The sequence below is a fragment of the Arachis ipaensis genome, chromosome B7 (assembly GCF_059453495.1).
Source record: "Arachis ipaensis isolate K30076 ecotype BB chromosome B7, ASM5945349v1, whole genome shotgun sequence".
Taxonomy (NCBI): Eukaryota; Viridiplantae; Streptophyta; class Magnoliopsida; order Fabales; family Fabaceae; genus Arachis; species Arachis ipaensis.
The window spans coordinates 110414318-110427071 of NC_142442.1; positions in this window are offsets into that span (position 1 = coordinate 110414318).

Genomic DNA, 12754 nt, shown 5'->3' on the forward strand with positions numbered 1-12754 from the left:
AATTTTGGAGGGAAAACACCAAGGAACACCAAACTTAAAAATTTTAAGATCAAAACACAAGGAAGACTCAAGAACACAAGAACATGAAGAAAGAACACCAAACTTAAAATTTTTAGAAAACCAAAATAAAATTTTTGAAAACTAAAGAAAAGTTAACAGGAGAACACCAAACTTAAAGTTTGGCACAAGATTTATTCAAAGAAAAATTATTTTTGAAAAAGTTTTAAAAAGAAGATAGCCAATTACCAAGAACATAAGCACAACGCTCTAGCCAATTGAGCTATAAATTTAACGTGTTTTAATAAGGTATTTAATAAATAAATTTTTTTTAGATACTAATAATTCGAAAATGCGCATGAAAAACAAGAAAAATCACAAAACAAGAAAAACTAAAGATCAAACAAGGAAAATAAACAAGAACAACTTGAAGATTAAGAAAGAACAATGAACACAATTTCTAAAAATTAAAAGAAAATAAGAACATGCAATTGACACCAAACTTAAAATATGAAACTAAACTCAAATAGAAAAACTCAATTATCAGTTTATAAAATTTTCAAAAAATTTAATAAGAGAAAATAAAGATTTAAAAAAAATTCAACCAAAAACAATAATAGAAGACTCTAAACCAAAAAGAAAATTTTTTCCTAATCTAAGCAACAAAATAAACCGTCAGTTGTCCAAACTCGAACAATCCCCGGCAACGGCGCCAAAAACTTGGTGCATGAATTGCGAATCACACTTTTTACAACTCGTACCACTAACCAGCAAGTGCACTGGGTCGTCCAAGTAATACCTTACGTGAGTAACGATCGAATCCCACGAGAATTGTTGCCTTGAAGCAATCTATGGTTATCTTGTAGCTCTTAGTCAGGAAATCAATTATAACTATCAGTTTGAATTGTAAAGAATAAAAGAGCATGAATTAAATACTTGTTATGCAGTAATGGAGAATATGTTGGAGTTTTGGAGATGCTTTGTCCTCTGAATCTCTGCTTTCCTACTGTCATTTTCTTCACGCACACAAGTTTCCTCCTATGGCAAGTTGTGTGTTGGTGGATCACTATTGTCAATGGCTACCATCCGTCCTTTCAGTGAAAATGGTCCAGGTGCGCTGTCACCGCACGGCTAATCATCTGTCGGTTCTCGATCATGCTGGAATAGGATCCATTGATCCTTTTGCGTCTGTCACTACACCCAACACTCGCAGTTTGAAGCTCATCACAGTCATTCAATCCTTGAATCCTACTCGGAATACCACAGACAATGTTTAGACTTTCCGGATTCTCAAGAATGCTGTCAATGGATTTTAGCTTATACCACGAAGATTCTGATTAATGAATCCAAGAGATACTCATTCAATCGAAGGTAGAACGGAGGTGGTTGTCAGGCATGCGTTCATAGGTTGAGAATGGTGATGAGTGTCATGGATCATCACATCCATCATATTGAAGTGCGAATGAACATCTTAGATAGAAACAAGCATGTTTGAATAGAAAACAGAAATAATTGCATTAATTCATCGAGACACAGCAGAGCTCCTCACCCCCAACAATGGAGTTTAGAGACTCATGCCATCAAAGAGTACAAATTTCAGATCTGAACTGTCATGAGGTACAAAATAAATCTCTAAAAGTTGTTTAAATACTAAACTAGTGACCTAGGTTTACAGAAAATGAATAAGCTATGATAGATAGTGCAGAAATCCACTTCTGGGGCCCACTTGGTGTGTGCTGGGGCTGAGACTTGAGCTTTACACGTGCCTAGGCTATTTCTGGAGTTAAACGCCAGGTTGTAACCTGTTTTGGGCGTTTAACTCCAACTTGTAACCTGTTTCTGGTGTTTAACGCCAGAATGCAACATGGAACTGGCGTTGAACGATAGTTTACATCATTTATCCTTGAGCAAAGTATGGACTATTATATATTTCTGGAAATCCCTGGATGTCTACTTTCCAACGCAATTGAGAGTGCACCATTTGGACTTTTGTAGCTCCAAAAAATCCATTTCGAGTGCAGGGAGGTCAGAATCCAACGACATCAGCAGTCCTTTTTCAGCCTGAATCAGATTTTTGCTCAGCTCCCTCAATTTCAACCAGAAAATACCTGAAATTACAGAAAAACACACAAACTCATAGTAAAGTCCAGAAATATGAATTTTTCCTAGAAACTAATAAAAATATACTAAAAACTAACTAAAACATACTAAAAACTACATGAAATTGACCCCAAAAAGCGTATAAAATATCCGCTCATCATTTAGCTTTTCTTAATCTCAGATTTTTACTTTGCTTTAATTTAGTTTCTCTTCTACTCTTATTTGTTCTAGCTTTCTAGTTTATTTATTTCCCTTGTTAATTTATTTATTTATCCAATTTGGTTGATGAACTCCATGTTAGATTCAATTTTCTATTTAATGCAATTTGAGGTATTTCATATTTATGATTGCTTTCTTCAATTTATGTTATTGATGCTTTCAATTGGTTGTTTGGATTTTATTATCTCTTATTGCTTTTCTATTCTTTTATGTTGTGCCTTCCAAGTGTTTGATAAAATGCTTGGGAGGATTTTAAGTTAGATTTTTATATTCTTGGCTTTGGTTGAGTAATTGGAGACGCTTGAGTTATCAAACTCCTTTGTTTATTGATAATTGAGAGTTGCTAATTGACTTGAATTCCACTAATTCTAGTCTTTCCTTGGGAGTTAACTAGGACTTGAGAAATCATATTGATTTATCCATTTGACTTACCTTCATAGTTAAAAGTTAACCAAGTGGGAGCAATGGACAATTGATGTCACAATTGATAAGGATAGCTAGGATAGGACTTCTAATTCTCATACTTTGCCAAGAGTTTTCTTAGTTATTAATTTAATTTCATGCCATTTTATTTCCTTGTTCAACCTTTTAAAAAACCCAAAAAGATACTTTCCCATAACCAATAATAACTACACTTCCCTGCAATTTCTTGAGAGACGACCCGAGGTTTAAATACTTCGGTTTATTTTTATTGGGTTTACTTAAGTGACAAACAATTTTTTGTATGAAAGGATTCTTTTTTGGTTTAGAAACTATACTAGCAATGGGAACTTATTTGTGAATTCTTTACTAGCAAAAATCCGTTCATCAAAAATGGTGCCGTTGCCGGGGAATTGCAAACATGTGCCTTATTATTGGTTATTATGAATATTGTGGATAATTTTGCTTTTTCATTTCTTTGTTAGTGTTTCTAGTTTTAGGAGTTTATTTTCATTAATTTTTATTAGTTTTTATTTCTCTTACTACTATGAATTCTCACCCCTTTGGCTATGAGTTTGGTTACAATCATGTTATAGGAAGAGGAGATTACAATGAAAGCTTGGATCAAGGATGGGACAATCAAAGATGGGAGGAGCCACAAGGATTTGATCAACCCTCTTGGCAATAACCACCTCCAAGGCACTATCAACAACCATTCTATGATGCTTACCAAGACAATGGTTGTGGTGGACCTCTTCGTGACAATCAACCCCCACCACAAAATACCTATAAACCCCTTCCTCAACATAGTTTTGAACCACCATACTCGCAAGCCCTCTACTACCATTCACCTCCATATGACTCTAACCCTTATCTACCACACCAACCACCATACGAACCATATGAACCATACCCAGAACCACCACCTCAATATACACCATCTCCATATCCCTGTCAAGAAGAACCACCTTCATATTATGAGCCTTTTCTCCCAACAAATGAACTTTTCTATCCACCCCAAGCTCCCATAGATGATACCCTTAGTGCTGTTCACCAAGGGTAAAGAGAGTTTCAAATCACACTTACCTCTACTTTTGCCGGTCTTACCTCTACTCTCCAAGCTCTTATATCTCGTATGGATCCATCCTTTACTCCAAATACTCAACTCCCAAGCTCTGGTACACTTACTTTTCATCCATGTCCATCAATCCAAGAGCAACATGATCCAAATTACGCTATTGACATGGAACAAGAGAGAAGGAATCGTCTTAGGGACGTAATAGATCGGGTTCATGCACACATACTTCAAGAGAAGCAAGAAGAGGCCCAAAAGGTAGAGGTAGGAGAGACCCTTGAAGAAAGTTGTCAAGAGGTAGAAGTCATCAAGGAGGAGCTGGATTTTGTACTAGAGCAAGTGGAGAAAGCCGAAATTATTGAAGAAGAGGAAGTGGTTGAAGACTTAGGAGATGTGGAACCTCCATGGGAACCTCAAGTCATAGAGCTTCCTTCCAAGACATTTGAATTTGATATTGAGGAAGGTGTACAACCTCCAAGGCATATCATGATTGAAGAGGAAGAGGTTACTGTTGCAGAAGCGTGTCAAGAGGTGGAAGTCATCAAAGAGGAGCCCAAGAAAGTGAAGCATACATTGGCAAGGCTACCACTGGAGATACCTCCCCCCAAGCCATTACCATCCAACACAATATTCAAGTGGGTAAAATTCTTATCCTTGAACTGTACCTTCTCACTTGAATATGGTCTTCTTGAAATGGATGGACAACTTAGAGCTATATGCGGTCTTAAGAGTAAAAGGGAGATGGTTAGCGGTTGGCAACAATATCCTAGATTCGTTATGGTTGGAAGCTCAAGGCCTAATTGCAAGGGTTGGTATAATTCTCAATTGATTGGGTCTAGGAGGATGTTTGGGTGCTTAAATGAGAATTCCAAGGCTGAACCACCCAGATGGAATCATGATGATCAACTTGAAGACGGGTGTAGAAACAAGATTTGGGATCTCGGCATACAAGAGGATCAATTTTGGGAGCTCAAAGCTTGTGAAGAACTCCATCAAAGCTTGGGGAATTTACTTGGAGATGTTAGAGCTTATTGAAAGTCCAAGCATTGGTGGAATTTTCAAGACGAGTTCAAGCACAAGCCACCATGACAAGGAGCTCACCAAATGTCCAACTTAAGAACTTTAACTAAAAGTGCTAGGTGGGAGACAACCCACCATGGTATAATCGTCTCTTTTTATTCTTAGTTTTATTTTATCTTATTTTTATTAGTGTTCATTCATAATCTCTGCATCATCACCTGCATTCTGCATATTTAAAAAAAAGGGGGGGGGGGGAATCGACTCGCAAGCGTCCATGACGCGCGTGCGTTGTATGTGTATGCGCCAATGAACAGAGAGTTGCGCGAGAGACGCGCAGGAGGGGTGCGTGGCGTACAAGCCACACCACGCGTACGCACACCGCATGCGTACGCGTCCCCTGTAGAAAGTTCAACCCACGCGTAAGTGTCAGCGATGTGTACGCGTGGGCATGAAAATCGGCGTAAAAGCGTGCTGAGTAGAGAGTTGTGATGGTCTGGGGCTGGCACTGTGCTAGAGGCACAACATCCCCACGCGTACGCGTCCCTGACGCGTGCGGGTCCTTTCGCTTTCAGACCACCCACGCGTACGCATGGGCGATGCGTACGTGTCACATGGTTAATGCAGTTGTCACGCGCACGCGTGCCCTGCGCGCGCGCGTCGTGTCCCATTTTTAATTTCCTTCCCTTTTCTTCCATCTTTTTCCCTTCTTTCTTCCTCCTTTCTTACTTCTTCTTCCTTTCGTTAACTTCTCATCTTTATTCTCTTTCATTCTATTTTACTTAATTTATTTGCATACTTTCATTCATTGCATTTTAATCTTGTGGATGTTTTATTTTCTTTTCTAAGTCTATTATTTTTCCATTGGTGTTAAATGTCCTTATTCAACTGTTACATCTTTTCTTGCATTACTATGGTGCTTCATGACTTGTTTTGTTCCGATTGGGTAATATTATTTAAGTCAATGCTAATCTTTTATGATAGTTGTACTCTTTTTGCATTAACATGAATTTATATTGTCTTTCATTACCCATTATCTCTTCCCCATTGTTGCAATTTTACACTATTGATATGCCATTTTCTTCTACTGTTTTTTCACTTACATGTTGTAGCTACCATGTAATTGAGACTCTCGTTATTTGGCATCAACCCACCCATACTTTATTTGTTTTCTTATCCTTTTTTTTGGGTTATTTTTCTTCTCTTTTCTCTTCTTTCAGGATGGCCACCAGGAAGGGAAACGGAAAACTTTTACACGGGGCGACAAACAAGTTCCATCTGCATAATCTTTGGAGAAAAGCATCAGTGTAGCAACCCGTCCACTTGCACATCTTAGCATGCACCGAGGACGGTGTAATCTTTAAGTGTGGGGAGGTCGATACCGACTTCCGTGGGTTAGCTATTTCCTTCTCAACACCGATGTTTAATTTCCTTTGTTAAATTAGTTGTTGCATTCGCATGTTTGATTGCATGTTTGTTTATTTTTGTGCATTTAGCTACTACTTGATTGAAGTAATATTTTCTTTTTCAAGACCCTTTTTATAGCATTTCACTAATTCAAATTAAAATTTTTGTTAAACTTGTTTGAAGAAATTTTATTTTGGAACATGGTTTAGAGCTCGAACACACAAAACCCAGTAAAATTTTGAGCCTATTTGATTGGTTGCATTTTACCAACCAATATTTTATTTTTGGTGTGTGTTTTTCTCTCTAAAATTGTGATCTTTGTCTTGCTTCATTCTATATTTCCATTATTTGATGTATGCATGCACTTATATGATTGAGGCCTTGTTTCACTGAGCTTACATACCCATATGGCCTTAACCCTTTTATTATCCTTTGTAAACCAATATTGAACCCACTTATCCCATTTGTTCTTTACTCTAGCACATCATTAACTCTAAGCGTAAAACAATAATGTCCTTAATTTGAATCCTTGGTTAGCTTAGACTAGTGAGAGTGTTCATGATTTAAGTATGAGGAAATTGGGTTTGGAAACATTTGGTTTTAAGAATTGGGTGTTGTATATCTTTATGAATATGTGAAAGAAATGTTTAGGACATGTTCATGCATTCAATAATTTAATCATATGTATTGAGAAAATCAAAAGAAAAAAATAAAAATAAAAATAAAAATAAAATTAAAAAGAAAAAAAAAAGCAAATAATAATAGGGGACAAAATGCCCCAAAGTAAATTGTGATAGCAATGCATATGTACGGTACTCAAAATCGGATGCATGAATATGTGGTAAACATAGTAAATGGGTAGTTAGATTTTGTATTGTGATTACATGGATTGTCTTAAGTTAGGTGGGAAATTTAAGTTAATTAAGGATTCAGATTTTAGTCCACTTGGCCAATTACAATCCTACCTTGACCCTGACCCCATTACAACCCTTAAAAGACCTCTTGATATGTGTTTTTGTGCATTAAATTTTTGTTGATTGGTAGAAGAAGAGCAAGTCTTAGGAAGCAAGGTTAGTAGAGAATTGAGAGAATCGAACCTTAAACACTTGAGTAAATAGAGTGTATACACTTCCAGTAAAGGTTCGATGCTCAATTCTTTGTTCCCAGCTTTCATGAGCTATTTTCTTATGCAAGTTTACTTGTACTTTATTTTGTGATTTGAATTAGTGGAATCCAGTTTATGTTTGTCTTGGAGAATTTGTTTACTTTTAACCAAGTAGGTAAAAATATTTTTGCATTTAGTTTCATTCATATAGATAGGTTGCATTTCATAAGTTTTACCATTCCTCTTCACTCCGTTATAGCTTCTCTTGAGCTTAGCATGAGGACATGCTAATGTTTAAGTGTGCGGAGATTGATAAACCACTATTTTATGGTTTATCTTGTGCTAATTTGAGCGGTTTTTATCAACTCTTTGCTCACTTATTCATATAATCTGCATGGTTTTACAAATCCTTCCTAATTCTGTGATATAATTGAAAACATGTTTCCTAAGCCTTTAAACTGTCAATTTTAATTACCCTTTATTATCATTCGATGCCGTGATCTGTATGTTAAGTGTTTTTAGGCTATATAGGGCAGGAATGGCTTAGAATATGGAAAGGAAACATGCAAAAGTGGAAGGAACGTGAGAAAATAAAGTTTTGAGAAGCTGGCAGTGATGCGCACGCATGGGTGACACGTACGCGTGACTAGCGCAAAAGACAAGCGACGCGTACGCGTGACTGACGCGTGCGCGTTACAAGGATTTTTCTCAAGCGACGCGTACACGTGGACAACGTGTACGCGTGACATATGCTACTGGTGCGGTATTTATAACCCACAAACTAACCGGCAAGTGCACCGGGTCGTACCAAGTAATACCTCAGGTGAGTGAGGGTTGATCCCACGAGGATTGAAGGACTAAGCAACAACAATTGATTAATTGGCTTAGTTAGACAAACAGAAAATAGTGTTTGGAAGTTCAAAGGCATTAAAAAGTAATTAAGAATTCCAGAAAGCAAGCAGTAAATGAGCTGTGAAATATATATGGGGAAACAGTTAAGGATTCAGAGTTATCTATTTTTCCAGATTAACTTTTCTTACTAACTACTTTAATTATGTAGGATTTAATTTATGAAAAACTATATGTGACTAGACCTTAATTCCTTAGACCTTTCTAGTCTCTTCTAAAATTCATTAACTGCCAATTCCTTGGTCAATTAATTCCAATTAGAAGCTGCATGATCAAATTCCAGTTTATATGCCACAAAAACTCTAATTACCCAAAAAATAAAAGGATTATATGTCACGTATCCCGTTAAATCCAGATAATTAAAATTTAGGAGAATATGTTTTCAAACTGTTGTTCAAGTAAAGAGCTTTTCCAAGTTATACAAAAACTCAATTAGAAAGAGGGTCATACTTCCGTTCCACCCAAAATTCATAAGATAAAGAGCGAAAATAATTCTTATATTATAAATCCATGCATAAATTAAAATAGAAAAAGTAATAAAATCAATCCATACAAATAGACAGAGCTCCTAGCCTTAACAATGGAGGTTTAGTTGCTCATGGTAAAGAGAAAATAAGGATTGTAAATTGGAATGGAATAATGTTGTATTAAATGTTGTGTTGAGATGGAATCCAAAGTTAACTAATTCCCCTCCCCTTTTATATCTAATCCTAATAATTTTAAAATCTATCTAAAACTAAAATAATATCTTTTTCTAAAATAATATTTGAATTTAAATTATAATTAATTAACAAGTCTTTAGTTGTTGGGTGGGGACCACTTGTTTTGTCCATTCTGTAGCTTCTAATCTGTGTTTTCTGGGCTGGAAACTGGGCCAAAACAGCCCAGAAATTGCCCTCAGCGTTTTTCTGTGTTTTCTGCACGTGGCGCATGTCACACGTACGCGTCGATGGTCTTTTCTGCGAGTCACACGGATGAGTCAGGTATGCGCACGCGTCGCTGTACAAATCTTTAAATCACGCGTACGTGTCAGTCACGCACATGCGTCGCCATGGAAAGCTCCAAATCACGCGTACGCATCAATCACGCGTACGCGTCACTCCTTGCTGCCATCTTCTTTGATTCTTGTGTTGCAGAAACTCCATCAAATTCCGTCGAATGCTACCTAAAATAAACAAAAATTGCAAAAGACTCAAAGTAGCATCCATATTGGCTAAAAGATAATTAATTCTTTATTAAACTCAACAAATTAGATGCAAATTTACTAGGAAAAGATAGGAAAGATGCTCACGCATCACAACACCACACTTGAATTGTTGCTTGTCCTCAAGCAACTAAAACTAATATAGGCTTAGGATGTGAATTTGCATGAGAATGAGAGTTCGATTAAGCTCATGTCTCTTCTTATAATGGGGTTTACAAATGCAATCCTGAATAGTTTTGGCATCTCACTCTCCTTTGAATCAGAAGGATGTCACTGTCATTCGGAATTAGAGTACGAATAATATTATGAACTCTCTGATCTTTTGTAACTCAATTTAACCATTGAACACAGCAATTTTTTTCTTTGGTGCTTTACACCTTGAGCCTGGCCGTGACTTTAAATATTTTGTCTCAAGCTTTACTTGACACAGAAACACAACAAGCACTTAACTGGAGAACTTTCTTTTAGTTCTAAATAAATTCTTTTTTAAATTATTCCCAGACAGCGGTGCTCAAAGCCTTTGGCGTACTCTGCCGTTGATCTCGACTCTAAATGTTTTGTCTCAAGGATTACTTGACACAAGAACACCACAAGCATGTGACTAGGGAAATAACTCTTTGAGCTTTAAATCATGTCTGACCTCCCTAGTCATTGATGCTCAGAACCTTGGACCTTGCTTTTATTTTTTTTTTCTTTTGCTGTTTCTTTTGCTTCAAGGATTAAACTTTTATTAATTTTAGACAAATCATAATAATTCTCTAAATTCCTGTTCCTTGTACATCAACATTCTTTGATTCAAATTTAAATATGCACTGTTCATATCATGCATTCAGAATTACAGAAAATACCACCACATCTAAGTAAATAAGACTATTCTTCAATATAAACTCACCTTCCCATGCAATACATCACTTCTTGTATTTTTTATTTGAATTCAAGCTCAGTGAGTAATACATGAGACATCTTTTCAGAATTAAAGCAATTAAGAGAAAACTAAACTAGACCTAGGATTCTAACTAATAAAGGATCATGCAGTAAACAAGGTAAAATAGCAGGAAACCGAAACATATCATAGTAAAAGCAGGGAGGAATATAGAATGAAAGGAACTCAACCACCTTAATTACTCTAGCGGTATTTTTCTTCTTCAGGTTGTGCTCCTCTGTGAAGATGATTCGCCTCCATTTGGTGCCATAAAAATAAACAGAAAACCCTTAAGCGAAGCGTCAACACCAAACTTAAAGATTTGCTTGTCCTCAAGCAAATAAAAACTGAAAACAAAAACAATTAGTAAGATGATAGAAGAATAAAAGTATAAAAGAACAAGAGAGAATTAGGAATTGGGAGAGGACAAGAAAATTAAGACTGGGCCGCGAACTAGTGTATTTGTGCGGCAAAGGCGATGCGTACGCGTGCAGCACGCGTACGCATGATGGTAAGAATCGTGTTGGTTAGGAATTTTTCTTATAAAAAGAAGAATTTTGTTGTAAGCATAGCTCCAAACCAACAAACAACTCTCACACAAATTAAATTTTGGTTTTGTCACAAATAACAAACCCCAAATAAGAATTAACCGAAGTATTTAGACTCCGGGTCGTCTCATAAGGAATTGCAATGAAGTGTTTAATTATTGGCTATGAGGATGTAAGGGGGGTTTGATTTTATATTTTTTCAAGAAAATAAATGACAAGAAAGTAAAATAACAAGAACTAATAAAAGAAATAGAAAGAACTCTTGGCTAGACATAGGTAATTGAGATCACCATCCTTGTCAACAAACTATATATTGATAATTATGAGGGGCCAACCTATTAAGTCTACTTCCAAAAGCCTTAAGTACATAATATCTACTCCTAGGCTTGAAGTACGTCAAATAGGTTTGATCACATCAACCCATAAGTCCCAACCTATCTACTAATTAGATTAGTAGTAGGTTAGTGTCAATGGATATCAAATTAATCACCAAGGGTTCTCAAATCACCAATTCAATGAGACCCAATGACTCAAGGTCACTCAATTCCCTTAGCCTAGGCCAAGAGTAAAGAAAACTACTCAAAAACTAGTGAAAGCATTTTAACAAACACCTAGAGTACAAGAAAAGTAAACATCATAAAATGATAGAATTAGTGAAACCCATGACTACCACAAGCAAGAAATCAACAATAACAACTAAGATAAACATAAAAGAGCATAGAAATATAAAATTGTATTAGAAGAAAATGGAAATCCAACAAGGGTTCATAAACATAAAAGTAACAAAATAAAGGAAATGAACAAGTAAAACTAGAAGAATAGAGATGTAACAACAAGAAATTAAGAAGAAAAACTAAATCAAAACTAGGATTGAAAGTTGGATCTAAGAGAATTAAACCTAAACTACCCTAAATTCTAGAGAGAATGGAGAGTTTCTCTCTCTAGAATTCTACCTACAACATGATGAAAACTAAACTATGACTACTTGGTTCATTCCTCCCTCAATCCTTGGGTTCAATAGCATCAGAAATGAGTTGGATTGGGCCCAAAATGAGCTACAAAATCGCTGGCCACGATTTCACTTTAGTGAACCACGTGCTCCATCGATGTTCACACGTACGTGGCACGTGCGCGTCCCTATACATTAAGAAACCATGGCAAATTCTATAGCATTTCGAAGCCCCGGATGTTAGCTTTCCAACGCAACTGAAACCGCCTCATTTGGACCTCTGTAGCTCAAGTTATAGTCGATTGAGTGTGAAGAGGTCAGGCTTGACAGCTTTACAGTTCCTTCATTTCTTCATGAGTTCTCCCACTTTGCATGCTTTTCTCCTCACTTCTTCCATCCAATACTTGCCTTATGAACCTGAAATCACTCAACAAATATATCAAGGCATCGAATGGAATTAAAGTGAGTTAAATTTAGCTATTTTAAAGCCTAAAAAGCATGTTTTCACACTTAAGTACAAATTTAGGGAGAATTACAAAACCATGCTATTCCATTGAATAAATGTGGGAAAAGGTGATAAAATCCCCCAAAATAAGTACAAGATAAACCACAAAATTGGAGTTTATCAAATTTTCCCACACTTAAACCAAGCATGTCCTCATGCTAAGAATAAAGAAGGACAAGAAAAGGGTATGAACATTTATTCAATGCAAAGAAACTATATAAACCTATCTACATGCATACAACTAGATGCAATATGACTCTATCAACTTGCTTGGTTAAAAGTAAATCAATCTCCAAGAACACGTATAAGCAAGTAGGGCAAAGGTCATATGACGACTCACAAACTCTACCAATTCAAATATCAAAATAAAGTTCAAA